Here is a 23,872-nt window from a genome sequence, read left to right as displayed (position 1 = left end):
GGACAAACTGCAACCGAGGTACATTCCCCTAGCGGGAACTGAACCCGAGTCTCTCTGGACTGCAGGCCGACGCTCTAATTGCTGAGCCAAACTGACCAGGGCGATTATATACATCTTTTAGAAGGAGATATGTGAAGGGGCTGTCCTTAGAGAGGAACATTGACAATATATCCACCATAATGGAAAATGAAGCATAGTGAAGGGACACAGGTTCTATAAAGTGAGTGAATCAGATATCTACAGGATTGGGGAGGAGGAGAGTTAGGAGAAAAATGGATTTTCCCTTCCATTTTTCCAGTGGAAAAATGAAGCAAAATTATTAGTTGATGGTGAGAAATATGGAAAATGTTCTAATGTGGAGGAGAGAATGGAAGACATGAAATGGTCTCTAACAAAATCTGAAGATTTAACGGATTAGAGCAATACTTCTTGCAGTAACTATGTTGAAGTACAATGTTTTGCTTGCTTATTCATTCTGTTTTTAACTTTCAATCTCTCATGAGCTTCTAAAATGCAATAAAAATGAAATATTTGGAAAATGACGTAAAAGACATACAACATACAAATCTAATTTTATTAGTTTAAAAACACTTATCTGTCAAATTGCTATAACATCTTATAAAGGCTGACTGTTGATTTTTGCATTTAACATTATATAACTCTGGGTTATAGAAGTATGGAAGGATTGGTAGGCAGACTAAGGTTCCACTTGACATTATGATTTTTTCTTTTTTTTGGTACGTGCCCCTAGCTACTAGGGCCTAGCGGGAACTGAACCCAGGACTCTCTGGTCCGCGGGCGCAAAGCCAAACCGGCCAGGGCGACATTATGAATTGTAAATATAAGTGTACTGTGATATGTTTTATATAATTAATACTATTAACTACCATAATCTTTGATGATCAGTATGGTAATGTGTATGTTAAAATGTTGTCACAGTATTAGATATTGCAATTCTTTTCCAGAACTCAGATAACTGCAAATAAGAAGTCTCTTAACAATTTTTACAGTTACTATAGGAGTCTAAATTTATTTGAAAATAAAAACTTAAAAATCAATTTGGAAAGTAAATAGGCTTTTTTAGTAAGTACCTGAAAGTATGTATAATTAACAGGTAGATGAAGTGAGCTAGACTCTGAAGTTAAAATTCCATGCACAAGTGAGTGATGAAGCTAAGGGACACAGACACAGGTGCAGTTTCAGATATAAGGCAGTCTGACTTGATTTTGGAATGTTGATACCATATAGACTATATGATGGAAAATGTTGTTTTAAACTAGCCAGAATTTTTCCTCCATTTTTGGATTATACATTTGAAAAACTACTCTTTCCCCATTGTGGTTAATTTTGGTGGATTATGTTTTTCCTTGCCATGCCCCTCCACCCCCATATGTCAAACGTGTGTCTGTGAACCAAGATAACTAATGCAGTTCGCACTTTGGGGAATTTGGCTCCAATGTTGGAGAGGCTAGAAAAAAAGTAGGTAAAGCTAATCCACTCAAATGCAGAAACACTAAAGATATTGTTCATTAATTCCTGCTACAAAGATCTGAAATTATTTCTGATTTCTATACTTTCAGAAGTCTGCTTCTTCAGATATCATTCCAATCCTTTGAAAGAATTAAATCCTTTATTTTTTATTTTATTTTTGATAATTTTGCCAGATGTAGTTTTTGTTGCTTGAAGACAAATAATCAGAACTGTTGCCAGGTGTCAATTGTATATCTGGTAGAAATATTACATACACAGTTAGAAATGTAGGTCAAGACCCAAAGAAAGTGCTTTGTGTGAAGATATAGATTTTACAGTTATATCAAGAGAGTGGGTGAGATTTCTGATAGCAAAAAATATATATAAAATAAAATTTTGGAAAGATGCCTAAGATATAAGTGCTTGGCAAATTATTAGAGCCAAGTAACTTAACACATAAGTGCATAATGTTGTATATGTTGACAGCAGAATTAACCTTATGCATCATTTAAACTGAACAGTTTTCTGGAATAACAGATTTTCTATATCTTATCTTGACTAAGTAGAAAAAAACATGATCCTAAACACACACAGAAACTGATTCTCCAAATCTTAGAGACGTATATAATCTTTACCTTGTCCCCCGTTTTAAAGCAAACAGGTGACACATGCTATATGTAGATGTTCAATATGCTCTTTTGATTCTACATTTGAATAGATTTTAGTCTTTTAGGTCTTATTTTAAAAAAATACATGATAACCACACAACAAAAACTGGTGCATCCCAGATAAAATAATTTGAGAAACAGATAATATTGTTCATGTGTAAGTTAATTCTCAATTGTAGTTTGAGATATCAATCTCCTTGCTAACAACCATGCAGTATTTTTCTCTTTTCACTTTATATATATACAGTATTCAGATATGTGTGTGTGTGTGTGTGTGTGTGTGTGTGTGTGTGTATATATATATATATATATATATATATATATATATATCTCAACCTAGACAGAATATCAGAGCTTTCCATTACTTTTCAGCAGACTACTAAAATGTCATGATACAAAGAATTTTTAGTAGTTACTTAGGGTTGACAGATTCTATATCAAACAGTTCTACTGTTTTTTTTTTGTGTGTGTGTGTGTGTGGTTCTTATTATTTATAATACAATTTTAATGAGTCATTGTCATTTTTCAAATGCCCCAGTACATTGCAAAATATTTTTCCCTTATTTATTCCCATTGTTCTTTTCTCTCTCTCTCTCTTTCTTTTTTTTTTGGATGTTTTATTTTTTTTTCCCTCAATTTTTTATAAATTTATTTTTGTTACAGATGTTTCTCCTTTTTCCCCCTAGACACCTTCCACCCCATTCCGCTGCACCCCACCCCCGAGCATTTTTGTCTATGTCCGTTGGTTATGCACACATACATATAAGTTCTTTGGTTTATCTCATCCATCGCCCCCAAACTCCTCCTCTGATGTTTGTCAGTCTGAACCGTACTCCTTTCTATGTCTCTGGGTCTTTTTTGTTCAGCAGCTTCTTTTGTTCATTATATTCCACAAATAAGTGAGATCATGTGGCATTTGTCTTTCTCTGATTGGCTTATTTTGCTTAGCATAATGCTCTCCAAGTCCCTCCATGTCATCTCAAAGGATAAGAGATCTCTCTTTATCACAGCTGCATAGTGTTCCATTGTGTATATTTACCACCGCTTTTTTTTATCCACTCATCTATTGATGGATATGTGGACCATTTCGAGATCTTAGCAATTGTAAATTCTTTCTGATTGGTGTTTCAGGCTTCTTAGGATATATTCCTAGAAGTGGGATCACTGTGTCAAATGACAGATCAATTTAAAATTTTTTAAGAAACACCATATTGTTTTCTATAGTGGCTACACCAGTCTGCATTCCCACCAGCAGTGTACAGGAGTCCCCTTTGGTTATTTGTCTTCCTTTTGTTGTTGTATGAGCACTCTATATATTTTAGAAATTAACCCCTTATCTGATGCATTGTTGGCAATTATGCTCTCCCATACAGTGGGCTCCCTTTCCATTTTGATGGTTGTTTCTTCTGCCTTGCAGAAGCTTTTACGTTTGATGTAGTCCCATGTATTAATTTTTTTCCTTTGTTTCTCTTGCCTTAGGTGTTGTATCAGTGAAAATTCTGCTGCATATGATGTCTGAAATTTTGTTGCTTACATTTTCTTCTAAAATTTTTATGGATTCACACATCACATTTAAGTATTTTATCCATTTTGCATTTATTCTTGTGTATGATGTAAGTTGGTGATCTAGTTTTATTTTTTTGCATGTAGCTGTCCAGTTTTTTCCAACACCATTTATTAAAGAGGCTGTCTTTACTGCATTGTATGATCTTGCCACCATTGTCAAATGTTGAGTATCATGTCTTGGGTCAATTTCTGGGTTCTCTGTTCTGTTTCATTGATCTATATGCCTGTTCTTGTCCTAGTACTAGACTGTTTTTATTACAATGGCTTTGTAGTATAACCTGACATCTAATATTGTGATCCCTCCTACTTGATTCTTTTTTTTCAAGATTGTTGTGGCTATTCAGGGTCTTTTTTGGTTCCATATAAACTTTTGAAGTATTTGTTCTAGTTCTGTGAATGTGTCCTTGGAATTTTAATGGGGATTGCATTCAATCTATAGATTGCTTTGGGTAGTATTGTCATTTTTATGATGTTATTTCTCCTAACCTATGAACAAGGTATGTGCTTCCATTTTTTTGTATCTTCCTCTGTTTTTTGTTTTGTTTTTTTTTTTTTCCCATTGTCCTGTAGTTTTCTGCAAATAGGTCCTTTACTTCTTTGGTTAAATTTATTCCTAGGTATGTTAATTTTTTTTTTTTTTTGCTGCACTGGTAAATGGGATTGTTTTATAGTTTCTCTTTCTTTCTAGTTCATTTTTGGTGTATAAGAATGCCGGTAATGTTTTTGATGTTAATTTTGTATCCTGCTAGTTTGCCAAATTCATTTATTAGCTCTAGTAGATTTCTGATGGAGTCTTTAGGGTTTTCTATGTCCAATATTATGTCATCTGCAAATAATGACAGTTTCACCTGCTCCTTTCCACTTTGGATCCCTTTTACTTTTTCTTCATGTCTAATTGATGTGGCAAAGACTTCTAGTACTGTGTTAAATAAGAATGTCAAAAGTGGGCATCCCTGTCTTGTTCCTGTTCTTAAGGGAAATGCTTTTAGTTTTTGCACATTGAGTATGATGTTGGCTGTAGGTTTTTTCATATATGGCCTTTATTATGTCAATATGTGATCAATCTATTCCCACGTTGCTGAGTGTTTTTATCAGAAATGGGTGCTGGATTTTGTTGAATGCTTTTTCAGCATGTATTGGTATGATCATATAGTTTTTATCCTTCATTTTGTTTATGTGGTGAATCACACTTATTGACTTGCAAATATTGTACCAGTCTTGTATCCCTGAGATGAATCCACTTGGTCATGGTGAATAATTTTTTTCATATATCGCTGGATCCAATTTGCTAATATGTTGTTCAGGATTTTGGCATCTATGTTCATCAGGGATATTGGCCTGTAGTTTTCTTTCTTTGTAGTGTCTTTATCTCATTTTAGAATTAGAATTATGTTGGCCTCATAAAACGAGTTTGGAAGTGTTTTGTATTCTTGGATTTTTTAAATAGTTTGAGGAGAATGGGTGTCAGTTCTTCTTTGAATATTAGGTAAAACTCCCCTGTGAAGTTGTCCAGTCCAGGCTTTTGTTTCCTGGGAGAGTCTTGATTACATCTTCAATTTCCTTAGGCATTATTAGTCTGTTCAAGTTTTCTATCTCTTCCAGGTTCAGTTTTTGGAGACTATGGTTTTCTAGAAATTTGTCCATTTCTCTTAGATTGTCCAATTTGTTGCCACATAATTGTTTATAGTATTGGTTAATGATTCTTTTTATTTCTGTGGTATCAGTGGTTACTTCTTTTGTTTCATTTCTGATTTTTTTTTATTTGGGTCCTCTCTCTTTTTTCTTTGTGAGTCTAGCTAAGGTTCCATCAATCTTGTTTATCTTTTCAAAGAACCAGCTCTGTTTCATTGATTTTTTGGTCCCTATGTCATTTATTTCTGCTCTCATCTTTACTATTTTTTTCCTTCTACTTGCTCTAGGTTTTTCTTGTTGTTTGCTTTCTTGTTCTTTAAGTTGTGAGTTTAATAGTCAATTAGGAATTTTTCTTGTTTCTTTAGGTAGGCCTGTAGGGTTATAAACTTCCCTCTCAGGACTTCTTTAGCTACGTCCCATAAATTTTGTGTTGTTGTGTGTTCATTTTCATTGGTTTTTAGGAAGTTTTTTTATTTCTTTTTTGTTTCCTTGGTAACCTATTCATTGTTTAATAACATGCTATTTAGCCTCCATGTGTTCAAATGTCTTTGCATGTTTTTGTTTTAATTGACTTCTAGTTTCATGCCATTGTAATCTGAGAATACCCTTAATATGGTTTCAATCTTTTTGAACATGTAGAGACTTAGTTTGTGTCCTAACATGTGGTCTATCTTTGAGAATGTCCCATGTGCACTTGAGAAGAATGTGAATTTGCAGTTTTGGGGCATAATTCTCTGTAGATATCTATTAAATCCATTTGATTTAGTGCATCATTTAGTGTCTTTGTTTCCTTATTAAATTTTTGTCTAGAGGATCTATCCAGTGATGTCAGCAAAGTGTTGAAATCCCCAGCTGTGATTGTATTACTGTTGATTTATTTTTTGAAGTCTCCAAAAGTTTTTAAATATATTTTGGTGCTCCTATGTTGGGTACATATATGTTTATCAAGGTTATAGCCTCCTAATGGATAGATCCTTTCAATATTATGTAGTGGCCTTCTTTGTCTCTAGATATGGCCTTCATTTTAAGTCTATTTTATTTGATATGTGTATTACTATCCCAGCTTTTTTTTTTTTTTCCTTTCTGTTTGCTTGGAAAATTATTTTCCATCCCTTCACTTTCAACCTATGTGAGTCTTTTATTGTGAGGTGGGTCTCTTGTAAATAACATATATATTAGTCATGCTTTCTTATCCAAACAGCTACTCTGTGTCTTTTGATCAGAGCATTCAATCCATTTACATTTAATGTTATTATTGATATGTACTTATTTATTGCCATTTTTGTTTAGTGTGGTTCTATTTTTCTTCCTATTTCTTCTACTAATGACAACAGTTCTTTTAACATTTCTTGCCATGCTGGTTTGGTGCTAATGTATTCCCTTAGCTTTTTTTTTGGTCTGGGAAACTCTTTATTTGACCTATTTGTAGAATAGTCTTGGATTAAGACCCTTGTTTTTCTTGACCTTGATTACTTCATGTCATTCCCTCCTGGCCTTTAGTGTTTCTGTTGGAAAGTCAGCTGATAGCCTTATGGGGGTCACTTTGGAGATAACCTATTGCTTATCTCTTGCTGCCTTTAGGATTCTCTCTTTGTCTTTAATTTTTGGCATTTTAATTATTATGTGTCTTGATGTGTGCTTGTTTGGGTTCTTCTTACTTGGGGACTCTCTGTGCTTGAACTTGAATGCTTTTTTTCTTCACCAAGTTCGAAAAGTTTTCTGTCACAATTTTTTCACAAATATTCTCTAACCCTTGCTCATTTTCTTCTTCTTCTGGAACTCCTATAATGCAGCTGTTGATATGTTTGCAATTGCCCCACACTTCTCTTAAGCTGTCTTCCTTTTTTTTAATTATTTTTTCTTTTTGATTTTCTGATTGGATGATTTATTTTTTACCCTGTCTTCTAATTCACTGATCTGGCCCTCAGTTGCTCTACTCTGCCGGTTATTTCTTTCAGTGTGTTCCTTATTCTGCTATATCATTCTTTATTTCCAATTGGTTAGTTTTCAATGTTTCTATATCTTTAGTCATAGTGTTGAGCTCTTTACTCATGCTCTTGAGCTTCCTCATTATCATCTCTCTGAATTCTACCTCTGATAACTTGATAGACTGCATTTTATTTATCTTGTCTTTAGTAGAGTTCTCTTGTTCTTTCATTTGGAGTTTGTTTCTTTGTTTCACAGTTTTGGCTATCTCAGTGTGTTTTGGAGCCCGCCAAATTTTCTCTGTGGTTGATTTTCTTCTGTTGATTTTGGCTCCCTCTACTGTGTTTGGATGAGTATGGGAGGACCTACATTAAACACCACTGTCAAGTCTTACTTTCCTGGGTGAATTTGCAAGCCCAGGAAAGGTTCAATTATCCTCTAGCTTCTTGCCTGGAGGCTATTAGTCTCAGTCACTTGATGAGCCTTGCGTTGTAGCCCTCAACTTAATGAAAAACTTCCTCAGGTGTTCAGGGTAAGAGGATTTCCAGAGGGTGGGACAGATGCTGGCTGTTAATGAGCCTCAATTTGCATTTCTCTGGCCTGGCTGAGTGGTATTAATTTTCTGAGGGAGGGGCTGTTGCTTTGTCCCTGGGCTCTGGGAAGGGGATCTTTGAGTAAGATGACTACTGTCCTGTGAGGAATGATTCAGCAAAAAATTCCCATTACCTTCTCACCTCTCCAAGTTCCTGAGTCTCCACACAGTTCTAGTCCAGTCTGCCCTCCCTCTGCCAGAGCCCAAGTGAGGGGCTGTAACTAATTTAGTGCTCTGTCCTTTCCCTTTGGGCTGTGGTGCCAGCTTGGGATTTTAACCCCAAGGTAGCTGCTCACATCTAAAGCAGCTGCTGTCCATGGGCTCCCAGCCCACCCTCTTGTGCCCCTGCACTTCTTACCAGGCTTGATTAAGTGTCCTTTTTCCTGTCCCTAGTTATATGGGTCCTCTTCTGCTGCTTTTCTGTTGCTTTTTCCTGATGATTTGTCTTCATTTTAGTTGTAATCCCAGTTTGATCCTGGGAGATGGTCTGTGTAGCTTTCATTCACTCAGCCACCATTTCCCCCCACTGTTCTTGAAATAGTTTCACATATTGCTGCTATAACATGCTGCTAATTACAGGTACCTTAATCACTTTTAATTACTCTTAATGCGATATTGTGGCATTCTTGAAATGTTTAATGTGGCGTCACTCAGCTAAGTTAAAAACCCTAAAGTATCTATTTGATTTAAACCTGAAGAGCAAAGAGCAAAGACACCTAGATAAAGTTTAGCTTAAGAACTGTATTTTAGCTATTAACATAGGGAGGGCAAGAATGTTAGAGAGAGAGAGAGAGAGAGAGAGAGAGAGAGAGAGAGAGGAGAAAATGTAAAGGTTTTATCTCAAGAAAATTTTGAATAATAAAGAGCCAAAACCTTGGCATGTTTTTAAATTTTATTTTCATTATGAATTACACTGGAATTACTTTCATTTTATTATTTTAAGACACATTTTAATGAATATGAATATTTAGTATTTGTATCACCTATTTTCCAAGCATGCAGTTAATTAATCATTAAAACACCTGTCAGAAGGATAAGTATTATACCTATTTGACACATAAGTAAACAGGTACAAAAAGAGAGGTTACGTGCTGCAGATTCTATTTTACAAGCAATGAAATGGCAATATGAGGATCAACTATCCCAAATGCAATACTTATTGCATCCAAATAAGAGATCACAATCTTGGTACTTGGGATATCTTATCTTCATATTGCAATGTGTTATTATTTGTCAAGTATCATTTAATTCTCCCCATTAAGTCAATAACTACTTAAACTATACTACTATACTGCTATAGAAAGAATGGTGTTGGTCATAGGCAGCACAAACAGCTTTTGTGTGGAGAAGCAAAAAAAAAGATGGTTTAATAATAGCACCAGTCATTTAGACATTAGGGAGAACACATACATGAGTAGATATTTTTTCTCTTTCCTCTCTTCTGTACCAAGTGAACGGATTTCAACAGAATTTTTCCAGGACTAAAGTCTCTCATCTGTGTCTTTGTTCCCATCTACTCCAGATTCCCCCTGGATCTGCCATAGGCACTCTTGTACCTTTATATTCTTCACAAATTGTTCTCCAAAAATCCATGGTGCTTATATCTGTTCAGGAGACAGATTTGTAAAAGACATTATTGATTTTCAGCTCATTACAATGTATTTATTTATTGTCATTTTAATCTCATCCTTTAAACTTGAAAGCATTTTTGCTATATATAGGTAATTATAATTGAAAAAAAAAGTTCTTAAACTGTATCAATTAAACATGACCATTTCCTTTTTGTTTATCTTGTTTCAAATTGCTAGCACTTCCATGCAGACAAGTGATAGCATGTGCCAAATAGTTTAAAATATTTTAAAAGTAAAATAGCCTTACTTGCTTACTGATACCATTTTAATACTAACCCTAAGTGTTGGGATCTCCTCTCATAGGATACATCTCTTCTGTTGGATAAAAATTTGATAACCACTAACCTACACATGAGAGAGAGAGAGAGAGAGAGAGAGAGAGAGAGAGAGAGAGAGAGAAAACACTCTTGTACCTGAAATTATTATTTTTTGATTGTTTAACCTTGTAAATTACTATTATATCTTACTTTCCAACACTGCCCAGTAATTTAAAAGATAAACTATTTTTTTGCCACTATTTTATTGACTTACAATCTAGTTTTTACTTTGTCTACTGAAAAATACAATAGCAAATAACAACTTTATCACAAATACATTGGCTTTCTTATTCACCATTATACTCAAATTCTTTGTAGCATTTTGTATCATCCAATACAAACTCTTAAATCTCCTCTCATTCCACATTTATTAAATGATGAAATCCTGCTGTTCTTGGTTTCATGTGGGATAAATGTCTTCCTTTAAAATCCCTGGACCTCCAACTGAAGTTTTGACATTATATAAAATACTGGTACATTTTTCCTCATTGTTTAGTCTGTGTGATATTCAGGCAGACTTATTTTAATTTTGAGTTTATGATCATTTTACTTACATATATTTTTCCCAATTTTTTGCATGTTTTTGTTTCATTGATGTATGTTTTAACATCAGCTCTAACACGAACCACACCAATTTTATTTGACATATATATGTATTTTATGTATTTTTTATTTAAAAAAAATTTTTTTTCTTGCCCTGGCTGGTTTTCCCGGTGGTTAGAACATCAGCCCATGGTCCAGAGACATCCCAGTTCGGTTCCCGCTAGGGGCACATACCTCAGTTGCAATTTGTCTCCAGCCCAGCTGGGGTCATGTGGGTGGCAACTAGTTGATGTGTCTCTCTCGTCAATGTTTCTTTCCCTCTCTTCCTCCCTCTCTCCTCCCGCTTTATCTGAAGATAAAAGCAAAAATGTCCTCGGGTAAGGATTTAAAAAAATTTTTTTTTTCTTTATTGATTTTAGAGAGAGAAGAAGGGAGAGGGAGAGAGAGATAGAAACATCAATGGGAGAAAACATAGATTGGCTGCCTCCTGCATACCCCTCACTGGGGATTTGGCCCACAACCTGGGCATGTGCTCTGCAGGAATCAAACTGGCGACCTCTTGGTGCATGGGTTGACGCTCAACCATTGAGTCACACCGACGAGGCTATTTTTAAAACCATAGTGTTATAAAAATTTATGTTCTTTGATTTATATAAAACTCTAGAACAGACAAAACTACTCTATAATGACGCAAAAAATTGTATATACACATACACATTTATATATAATTCTATCATTACTGAATAGTTTGCCTAGGAATTTTGTAATACACATGCATACATATATGCACACATGTATATATACACACACTGGATAGATGGATAGATAGATGATAGATGATACATAGATAGATAGATAGATGATAGATCTATCATTCATGGCAGTGGAATCATAATTGACTGCATGGGAATTTTCTGAGATGTCCTTCAGTAGGAGAGTGGATAAATAAACTGTTAGTTATATCTAACAACTGAATATTATTTAGAAATAAAAATAAATAAGATATCAAGTTTTGAAAAGACATGGAGGAAACTTAAAATCCATAATAGTAAGTGAAAGAAGCCCATCTGGAAAGGCTACATACTGTACTATTCCAACTATGTAACATTCTGGAAAAGAAATACTATGGAGAGAGTATACAGGTCAGTGTTACTAGAGTTTAGAGGAGGTGGGTGGTATCAATAGGTGGAGCACAGAGGATTTTAGGGCAGTGAAAATATTCTGTGTGATACTGATAATGTCTATACATTTCTCCAAACTCCTAAAATGTACACCAAGAGTGAACCCTAATGTAAACTGTGGACTTTGTGTGATAATGATATGTTAAGGCAGGTTCATCAATTATAACACATGTACCATTCTGGTGCTGGTGGGGGATATTGATAATGGGGGGAGTTATATATGTTTAGGGACAGGGATTAATAAGAAATCTCTATACCTTTCTTTCAATTTTGCAGTGAACACAAAACTTTATATATATATATATATTCCTAAATATCTGAACTTGAAAGCAGAACATTTTTAAAAATATGAAAATATTGGGGAATTTTGATACCATTCAATAAACCAAAAAAATACAAATCCTAAATTATCATGACTTGGGTTTGTGCTAGATGTTTCTGGGGAGAGTTCAAAGATGCTAAGCATGACTATAGACTGAATGCTCTCAAGAAGTAAGAGAAGCCCTGACCAGTTTTGCTCAGCGGTTAGAGCGTCGGCAGTTCCCGCTAAGGGCACGTACTTCGGTTACAGTTTGTCCCCGGCCCTGGTTGGTTGTGCGGGTGGCAGCCACTCAATGTGTCCCTTCACATCGATGTTTCTCTCTCTCTTTCCCTTCCTCTCCCTCCCACTCTATCTGTACAAAAAATGGAAAAATATCCTCGGGTGAGGATAAAAAAAAAAAAAAGAAGTAAGAGAAATTCTCTAATTGGTTATGTTAATTATTTTATCTAGATGACGATGACAGGAGGAAAGAAGAAAGACTAAAGCTGCGACTGTTAAAGAAGTAACAGTAACTCATATTAGCAAGGGCAGGAAGATACTTTTTATTTGATTAGTTGGTTTTAATTTTAATTTTAGTGTTTATTTTGTGGCTTTGTCAGCGTTGCTGTTTTATCTGTGTTCAGACATGGTCACAGAGTGATCTTATTGTGTCTTGAATCTTCAAATTTATAGTGTGGCCGAGTTTGATGGTGTTTTGTGAAATTGTTTATGTTTAACAGATAACCATGGTCTAACTTGAGTACCAGGCCATCTTTCAGCCATCAGAGATTTTTTTTTTTCCCTTTTCAATACCTTACATAAGAAAGAAAGAGAAAAAGGTTTATATCATATCTAATAAAATTAAAATGGGAGTGATGCATCTTTCTATAATATAAAATGGATATGTTACATGACTTAAAAAATATACAAGTGAAGTAGAAGGAAGAAAATAATAAAGGTTTGTAATGCTTAATGTTTAAGAACAGAGTGGGAAGGCAAACTGCCTTGGTTCAAATCAAGGCTTTATGCTCTACTAGGCAAGTGAACGAAGGTAAAGTGCTTAGCAAGTGCCCCATTCATAATCAGCAGTATGTACATACTTTCTCTTATTATTTTTATAAGAGCAGAAATTTTAAAAAAAAGATTAAATTTAGTTTTGTTAAAAGACCAAAAAGTAGATAATAAAAAATATTGTAATAAATGTACAATCTGTTTACTGGGGCAGAACTTCCCCCAAAGTGTGCTGCAAATGTTATGCTGACATTAGAGAAGCAACCAGACATTGTGGTGCTGGCAGGAGCTCCTGGCCAATCACCAGCATCTGTTAGCAGCCTCTCATTTTTACCCCCTGTACAATGTAAAGTGATATAATTTTCTACATTCACAATGACAGGAAATAATCTTTGGGGAGCGTTGCCTAAAGTTAAACTTTTTTTGTGTGTGTAAGAAAACGTATATAGGTATTTTCATAGTTAACCTGTTTGGAAACAATCTAATTTACATGTCCTTCAAAAGAAGAATGGATATTTATCACATACATTAAGTCATTTGAAATTGATCATGCACAACCCTTTTGATCTACAAAAAGAGTGGTGTTGTATGGATCATCCTGATACATTTGGTTATGTGGACATAGTAGAATATCATTTAGCTGTAAAATTAAATGCATTAGCATTGCAAGTATCCTATGAAAGACTTTCAAGAATATATTCAGGAGAAACAAAAGTAAGTTACAGATTACTTATAGTGTAATATTGGTTATAAAAGTTAAAAACAATATTGTTATTTAGGATACTTACTTTTGTAATAAAGTTTTTAAAATATCAACACCATTAAGATTAGGGTTACATCTGAGTAAGTAGGTATAGGCAAGTGTAATTTTCTGGCTAAGCTGATAGGCTATTGGGTGACAACAAAGTGGATGAAACGGACTTAAATGACTGATAACCATTCATTTCCATATCTGTTCTCCTTTCCAGACTCCTCTGTGTCTGTATACTTGTGCTTTCCCAGACTCTTATGACATTAACAGTAGCAAAGATAAGCAATGTGACACAGTTCTATTACAGTGTAGTGAGTAACACCCTTTTGAGTATTTTCTGACTTTATTTTCCTAATAAAAGCTGTAGACGTTGCTACTTTGGGCTCTTTTGCCCTTCTGCCTACCTGAAAATTAACACATTTTGAGCTGGGGCTGCTGTATCAATACTGAGGAAAGAGCCAGGATGACTGCAGAGATTCTAACCCTGACACAAATGAGCTGCTAAACCAATTCCAGTAACAGTCTACTTTCAGACATGTTTTTTTTATTAATTTAAAAAAGTATACATCTCAATGTTATATAGGTTTATGTTGCTTAATGCTCAAAATATTCCTAACTGCTTTATTATTTAAATTCTTTAAATCTCAATTGTTTCACCAAGAAAGTGGTTACAATACATAAATCTTCATAATGGTTTCTGAAGATTAAATAAAAAGAGGCATTTATATGTCTTAGTTCAATCTATGGCATAAGATCTCAGTAAATATTTAAAACAAAGTAACTAGCTAAAAAAATGGACTCTGGAAAGGGAAGGGTATTAATGAATGTATTTGTAGTGTTTAATAAAAGTACAATGACTGTTAGTAGGTTAGCCTGAGAAAAGAAACCTGAGAGATAAAGGAGAATTCAAAATTAATAATTCTATCATTAATATCTACAAAATTATAGTGTAAACTCCATGAATCCAAAATGCATAGCTTATTCATGTTTTATACACAATATTTGGAGCAATTAAGAGTTCAAAAATGTGTGGGAAATTAAGAAGAAAGGACACGGATGAGAGAAATTTTGCAACTTCATAGCACTAGCAAAGTATTAGATGTATGTAATTATATATGCAAGTTCTAATAAATGTTTTTAGTTAAGTGAATATAGAAAGAATATGTTATATTTGGCAAAATGTTATCACCATGAAAATTTATTTTCTTAATTATTTTACTTTTTAAACATGTTAACTAGGCAATAACTGCTCTACTGATAGATTAAATAGCAAGGATAGGAACATTTTATGGCCTTTTATTTATATTAAAAATAACAGAAAAGAGTTATCCATGTAGAAGTGTCTAAAGCCTTGAAAAACAGAACTAATATTACTTTCTCTTCATCTTTTCTGCCTTCTGAAAAGGTCTTTGCTTAATATAGAAATTATAAGTTGAAGTTTTCCTTCCTTGTCATACAAACTCAATTGTCTCATATACTCTCCCTATTGTGCAGTAAAGAATGTTTGCTGCTTTATTATGATCAAAGAGGAGTGAAATTAGGTCAGCATCTATTCATATTCCAATTCCCTCTTTTCAGAAAATGGAAACCATGCATCTTTGTGAGCTATCATACTCAATAGAAAAGCCTAACAATTCTGAAAAGAGTCTATATGTCACGTCAGGGAAGTAAGACAATTAAAAGAAATATTTCATTCCACTCAGAGTAGCTCTCAAATGAATGCAGAACAAACACCTGCTATTCAAATCCATATAACCACAATGTATCAAACTTACTGACTTTTTGAAAAATTACAGTCAAGTTCATATGGTTTATAAACAGATTTTATTCCATATTATAGCAAAGCTATAAAATTTGAATCTGATATATAATATGTTTATATGTATAGAAGTCTTAATAATCATGGACAATAGGTCCAGAAGGATAATAATTGGACATAATTTTAGAATTATGAGTTTTACTCATATTTTGTAGATAGGTCTTGTGTACACAGCACTAAGTCCCCTGCCCATGAACTCTCAATTTAAAAATGAATGTAACTGGGTGATTTCAGTGAAAAAAGACAGAAGACCCACTTTAAAATCATCAAATAAAGGGGGGTATGGACAAAAATTATCAGAATCAAAATGTTTAGAACTCTGGAAATTAACCAAAGACTTGCAGCAACAAGGTGCATTTAAACAAGAAAAGTGGCTAAACCTCAGTAAGAGACTTAAAAAATAACAGCCTACATTCCTGGTACTAGAAGGGGAAAAAAAAATGAGGTAAAAGCTTTTTCAAAGTTTCACTCTCAAAGAAAATTTATCATTTGACCTCCCTGTGTTTTCCTGAAGACCCTAAAATAAAGGCCTGTCTTTATTTGACCTAGTAATACAAACTTCTGAGGGGGGAGGATTGCAACACATTTGTCAAATATGTTAACACCATAGATGAAGGAATAGCTGAGAAAATAAGCTGAGGCGTAAGATGGCTATCGGAACTTTGAAAACCTCTCACATATTTCTGGGAATCTTGAGTCCTCGAGTATGAATATAGCTGTGCACTTATTGAGGAAGGACCTAAGAAGGTCCTAATCTCTCAACTGTGACTGAATGTGAAGTATGAAAGCAAGTAAATTAAAGCAGAATTATAAACAGGTTGTGTTGAAGTCATGCCCAAACATCTGCAGAACCTCTCACCAAAACAAGGAGACTGAGTTTTTCCCGGATACATAGAAATTTCTGGCCAATCATTAACTAAACGCTAAAATGAACAAAGTAGAAACTCAGTTGCTACACATGGCAAAGATAAAATATTTATAGAAAGAATGGTCACTAAAGAAAAAATAACTACAATATCTATATATTTTTTAAAAATGCAGGTCAATAACCTAAACTCTCACCTAAGATAGTGGAAAAAGAAGAGCACATTAAACCTAACATAAACACAAGAAAACAAATAATAAATATTACAGTGAAAAAATGAGCTTCAGAATAGAAAGATAATAGTGAAAAAATCACACAAAATAAATTTTCTTTGAAAAAAATCAATAAAATTGAAAACCTTTAGTTAGACTTACCAAAGAAAAGGAGAGGAAGGTTCAAATTACTGAAATCAGGAAGGAAAGAAGGATGTTACTGCTGATCTTACAGAAATAAAATGGATTACATGAGAATAACATGAATAGTAGTATGCCAATAAATGAGATAACATAGATGAAGTACACCAATTTTGAGAAAGACAAAAGCTACCAAACTATCTCAAGAAGAAACAGAAACTTTAAATAGACCTATAATAAGTAAAACAATTGATATGGTAATCAAAAATTTCTCCTCAAAGAAAAGCTCAGGATAAAGTGTCTTCACACTAATTCTACCAATTAACAACGATTAAGTAAGAATTAGCGACAGTCCTCCACAAATTATTTCAAAAAAAGAAAAATACTGAACAATCAGGGAACACTTCTCTATCTTTGAAGTCAGTATTTCCTTGAAATCAAGACCAATGTTGTGCTAATATGTATGGGGTTTATTTTTGTGACTAGGAAAATGTTCTGGAATTAGATGGTGGTGATGTTTATACAGTTTGTGGATATACTAAACACCACTGAATTGCACACTTTAAAATGGTGGATTTTATGATATGTGAATTGTATCTCAATAAAATAATGAAAAAAAAAAAATCGGGTAATTACGTGATTAAATTTCCTTCCAGTTCCAATATTTTGCTTTTGTGATGTGATGAAATATACAAATTCTAGAATAATATTTTAATAAAATATATCTAAGACTGAAGAGAGAAGTTTGAAAGAAGGATGAAGTAGAGACATACTGCAAAGATTTATTTAAAATTAACATTAATGAATGGAGAAGGCAAACGATGTACATGTAAGCAGTATATTCCTATAAGTCAGCGCTGGGGTCTATCAGAATGGAACTTACCATTCTGTATCAATATTTCATATAATCTGTGAAATGACAAAACTAGTATCTAGCAGAAAAAAACTCGAATAGCTCTGACCTTGCTAAGGATAGATTTTGCATAACAGGGTGATTTAGAGTCTTGGTCTACCCAACTCTTCTGAAAATAGCTCCGCATCTGCTCCTCTCTGCAACATTCCTATCCATTATGTACTTTCATGACCTTATATTTTCTAATTAATTTGTATTTTATCTGTATATTGAGCACTACAAAATAGTACCCCCTCCTCCTACTTGCTGTTTTAACTATGTCTGATTAACTCTAGGAGAAATGGATGCCTTGGAAATGCCCTAGCTTCTTGTTGATTCTGTAGAATTTTAACCATTCCTTTTCTACCTCCTCAAATTTGCTGCTTCTCTAAATTTGCCAACCTGAGTCATATTAAACAAGGAGCTGCTATTCCCATCAAGCACATTTAGTAAGTCAATATGCAGTAGGGCATGATTTCTCCTTGGATAATTAATTGTATCTTTGCACACAGACTAAATGAGATGGTCACAACAAGTGAATTGAAGGGTCCACGGTAAAAGTAATTCAACTAAACTTAGATCAATCAATATTCTACATAATGACATGTGACACATATGGTGTTTGATACAAACAGATTATCAAATTTGGCCGAAAGTAAATCCAGAGTTTAATTTTCCAAAGGGATTGTTTAATTATATTATTCAGAAAAGTTCCCAGTGCTACTCTAATAGGGAGGGGGAGATAAATAGGTGTTACTTCTAAAAGAAAAAGACTTCTATGCCAAAGGGCTTTAATATCTCCCTCATCTCTCTGGATTGTGGGGTAATACAGAAATTCATAAATAATTTAGAAGTCAAAGCAAAAAAACTTGAACTCCAAAAGCAAGGACACATCCAAATGAGCTTAGTTTATAAAAACAATATTAACTTTACACAACCATTGTAGGTTCATCTAAACAGGTGCACAAGCAAAACATAAATCTATTATAACAATTCTGAATACTCATTGGATGGATCTGCCAGAATTTCTAATTCTCACAAGGTCAAGGAAAATCTGAACAATAGTTCACTAAAGAAAGACAAGTCAAGATCAATACAAAAATGTCCCTGTCACCACACTGATTACCATTTTCACAAGTCCTCTTGCAAAGGAGAAAGGAGAGAACACCAGGACTCGATGTACATTCTCCCTTATTGAATCTTGAGTGTAAAAAAAGTCTGTGGATATCTTTGTGTGGGAATGAACTGGATATCATAAATTTATTCTTATGCAGTCACTGTCTCTGTCAGGAATACCTAGCAGCTCTTGGCTTATATTATCAAGGAAACCATCTCAGCAGAAGGGTATTTTTCCTCCCAGTAGTTACACGCAAATCTGCAATCTTTGTCTTGTGGGAGCAGTTTCTTATTATAGAGAAGATAAGGAGGAGATCAAGATGTAAAGCTGACACACTGGGGGAAAATGTATTGATAGTGAGAAAAACATGTTTTCCTAAACAAAAATAAAGATCATGAGGAGTAATGAAAGGAAAAGAGAAACTTAATATACTTGTATTTTGTATGAAGAAAACAAAACCAGTTTTGTTTTTGCAGGAAGAGAAATACCTAAATTAGATATGCTCACTCTTCATAATAGAACTCTCTAAACTTGGGCCTTGGATAATTTAACTTAACACTATTCTGCCTACGCAGTCTGATGAGATGAAACAAATATTGGATCATCCAACAAGTAGTTAAAAAAGGACTAAAACCTGAGAGAGTGCAAAAAACTGAGTGAGAAGATTAAAATGGAAAATATACTGCCTACTAAGATTAAATGGCTTACCCTGGCCTGTTTGGCTCAGCGGTTAGAGTGTTAGCCTGCGGACCAGAGAGTCCCGGGTTTGGTTTCCACCAAGGGCACGTACCTCTGTTGCAGTTTGTCCCCGGACCTGGTTAGGGTCATGTGGGTTGCAACCACTCGATGTGTCTCTCTCACATCGAAGTTTTTCTTTTTCACTTTCTCCCTCTAAAGATAAATGCAAAAATGTCCTTGGGTGAGGATACAAAAAAAAGAGATTATATGGTTTAAAAACATTAAAAATTGAGAAATATTTAAGAAGGTAAGAACTTTTAAGTGCAAAACATAATAAGAGTAAAAAACATATTTTTTTTCAAAATTATATTTGATTCACCTGGAATAGAGAATGATATAGTTAGTGTAATAAGAGATGAAATGACTAACTAAAAACAAAATAATTACCTTGTCACCTGTGTCAACAGTTGTAATATATGAAATACCATAAACGAATAAAAAAATTATTTGTTTACTGAACTATTTGGCCACTATGAGGAGCTGAGTACAAACTAACACATTAAACTGTATGTGTTAATGTTCTTTTGCAGCTTTATATTGAAAGCATGTGATTTATAACATATTTTAAATATAAACTGGAAATGAATTTTAATTTAATTCAATTCATATATTTCCAAATTATACCATACTGATCTAAAATAAGCATATGTAATATAAAAATAATAGCATAAACAGAGATATATAAGAATAGTGAAAAAATAAATGTCACATTTGGAATGACAAATAGTCATGACTTAATTGAATTATTGATACCAAAGTAGATGTCAATTTTCTCACGGTGTGTACTTCATTTCTCAATGATGGTAATAAAAGAACAGTAGGAGTGATTTGAAAAGTTAAAAAAAATTTTTTTTTCAGACTTCCGGTCAAGACGGTGGCGTAGGTAAACGCGGTGTCACATCCTCCCACAACCACATCAAAGTTACAACTAAACTACAGAACAGCCATCATTCAAAACTGCCTGAAATCAAGCTGAATGGAAGTCCTACAACTACGGAATTAAAGCAGCAGCCACATCCAGACTGGTAGGAGGGGTGGAGGCAGACAGGCTGGTCCCACACCCACGTGTGGCGGATAAAAATCAGGAGGCTCCCATGGCTGGGAAGGTCCTTCCTGAGGACTGAGGGGTCCCCGTCCCACACCAGGTGCCCCGCGCAGGGTTCCAGTGCCAGGAAGAGAAGTCCCCATAACTTTTGCCAGGAAAAACCAGCAGGAACTGAGGCGCAGGAAAGCCGACGGCTGGAGCCTCAGGTAGCTCCTTAAAGGGCCCACACACAGACTTATTGGACTCTCTCCCTCTAAGCTTGGAGGGGAGGCAGCTTGAGGGGCACCAGAGACATACAGGGAAGAACTGAGTTGTTTGGCACTGGAGCGAGGGTTGGAGAGGGGGCTTTCTCAGGGACAAACGTGCTGTCAGACGCTTTTGTTCCTTTGGTGAGCCCTTCCCTGGGGAGGCAGACAGTGGCCATATCTGGGACTCCAGCAACCTGGTAGCCCCACCCTGGTGATTTCCTGAGGCCCCACCCCGCCCCACTCAACTTTCAGGCCCACCCAAGCTGTTGCCACTTGCTTAACCATAGGATTGGCCTGTCTTGGATCCTGCTTCAGGTTTTCCTAAACTCTTTCAAAAAAGCAGCATCTGGTCTCAGATAGTACCATACCTCTCATTAAGTAATACACAGAAACAAACACAGGGAGGCAGCCAAAATGAGGAGACAAAGAAACAGGTCCCTAATGAAAGAACAGAACAAAACCCCAAAAAAAGAACTAAGCAAAATGGAGATAAGCAACCTAACAGATGCTGAGTTCAAAATACTGCTTATAAGGATGCTCAATGAACTCAGTGAGAACCTCAGTGAACTTAGTGAGGGCCTCAAGAGCATAAAAAAGGACCAGTCAGAAATGATAGATGCACAGTCAGAAATGAAGGAGGCATTAACTGAAATAAGGAATAATTTACACAGATTCAATAGTAGAGTACGTAAATCCAGGAAGCAAACCATCGATTTGGAATATAAGGAAGCAAAAAACGCCCAATCAGAACAGCAAAAAGAAAAAGAATCCAAAAAAATGAGGATAGTGTAAGGAGCCTCTGGGACAACTTCAAGCATGTCAACATTCGCATCTTGGGGGTGCCAGAAGGAGAAGAGAGAAAACAAGAAATTGAAAACCTGTTTGAAGCAATAGTGGCAGAAAACTTCCCTAACTTGGTGAAAGAAACAGACATACAAGTCCAGGAAGCACAGAGAGTCCCAAACAAGATGAACCCCAAGAGGCCCACACCAAGACACATCATCATCAAAATGCAAAAGGTTCAAGACAAAGAGAGAATCTTAAAAGCAGCAAAAGCAAAGCAGTTAGTTACCTACAAGAGAGTTCCCATAGGCTGTCAGCTGATTTCTCAAAAGAAACTTTGCAGGCCAGAAGGGAGTGGCAAGAAATATTCAGAATGATGAAAAGCAAGAACCTATAACCAAGATTACTCTGTCCTACAAAGCTGTCATTTAGAATCGATGGCCATATAGTTTCCCAGACAAGAAAAAGTTAAAGGAGTTCATCACCACCAAACCATTATTATATGAAATAATGAAGGGTCTTTTTGAAGGAAAAGATAAAATATATGAACAACAAAATGCAATGAATACATATCTATTGACAATGGAATCTGCAAACAAAATGAAGAGGCAGAACAAAACATTCTCATAGATACAGAGAACATTTTGTTGGTTGCCAGATGGGAGGGGGTTTGGGGGAATGGGTGAAAAAGATGAAGGGATTAAGAAGTACAAATTCATTGCTAGACTGACAAACTTCAAAGGGAAAGGGTTGGGGTGTAGGAAGAAATAAACCAAAGAACTTATGTGCATAACCAATGGACACAGACAATAATGTGGGAAAAGGTGGGAGGGGGGCAGAAGTGGGAGGAGGGGGTCACTGGGGGGAAAATTGGGGAACATCTGTAATACATTCAACAATAAAGATTTAAAAAAAATAAAAATAAAAAAGTTTTTTTCTTTTATGATGTCTTCATGCAGCTATCATCAGTACAAATTAGTTTTTACAATGTTAGCATTTAGTATTTTTCTTACAACATTCAACAGAATTTTACCTAGAATGCTTAAATATAATCACAGTTAATATACTATTGATTAAAATAAATATCAAGAAAAACAAATGCTAAAAATAATTGTGTTTTATTAATATTTACTCATACATTGTAATCTTAATATTGAACTAAATCTTAACTCTTTCTGTGACAAATCTTATCCAAGATAGATAAGGATTTTCATTATCTTAAGGGTGCGCTGTGATTTTTCTGATCTTATCTTCTTCTGTCAAAGATATTTACTAGAGTAACATCAGAATGATGGAACCATCAGTCAATAAAATAATAATAATATAATAAATTGTTATTGCTAAAGTGTATCTCAAAAATGCTATTTACCACTTGATTATTCCCATTTATCTCTTTCTAATTTGTTGATACATTCAAATACCCCCAGGAAAAAATAACAATAGAAAATATATACAGTAAATACGTAAAAAAAAAAAAAAATACTATTAGTACTTCTGCTTGATCTACTTTATTTTCTACCACATTAGTTGTCTCTCTTAAAGGATAGCTTAAGAGGTAATTACTTTTTATTTTGTTACTTTATATCCTTCCAGAGGTTTTTTTAAAAAAATTAAATGTAATATTCTTATTTTCCCATTCCATGATAAAAAATAGAGTAAATAAAGTAACATCTTTTATTTGTCTACATTCTTAGAAGCATTTAATTAATTAATTTCATGTTTTAGGTATAATTTACCTACAATAAAATGTACAAATATTAACTATTGAATTTGATGAGTTCTGATCATTGTAAACTGTCATATAACACCACCCAAAAGAACATATAAAACATTTTGATTATTCCAGTTAAATTCCTCCTTTAATACCTGCTTTCTCTACCTCAATACATGTTTTTCATGTTCCTTAACTTTGTGTTGTTTCCACTTTTTAAAATTAAACTGTAGTTGATATACAATATTATAATAGTTTCAGGTATACAAATTAGTAATTCAACATTTGTATACCTTACAATTTGATCACTACAATAAGAATAACCACCTGTCACCATACAAAGTTATTACCAAATTACTGACCATATTCCCTGTGCTGTACATCACATCCCTGTGACTTATTTTGTATCTAAAAGTTTATACCTCTTAGGCAGTTTTACAAATGTCTTTTAAAGACATGTTTTTATTTATCTTAGGTAAATACCTAGTAATGAAATATTTTGGTTTAAGGGTACGTATGTAAATGTTTAAATTTATAACACTGTCAGTTTTCCAAATAATTTCATTATTTTATGCCCCCAGAAATTTAGAATTCCATTTACTCCACATCTTTCTCTGAGAAGATATATTAGTAGTGTCCATAGCAGTGGTAGTACTAGTACTAGCAGTAGCAGAAGTGTGATTGAGTTCAGAATTTTTTCAAATGCTTTTTC

The sequence above is a fragment of the Molossus molossus genome, unplaced genomic scaffold (assembly GCF_014108415.1).
Source record: "Molossus molossus isolate mMolMol1 unplaced genomic scaffold, mMolMol1.p scaffold_m16_p_3, whole genome shotgun sequence".
NCBI lineage: Eukaryota > Metazoa > Chordata > Mammalia > Chiroptera > Molossidae > Molossus > Molossus molossus.
This window is presented reverse-complemented; position numbering follows the sequence as displayed.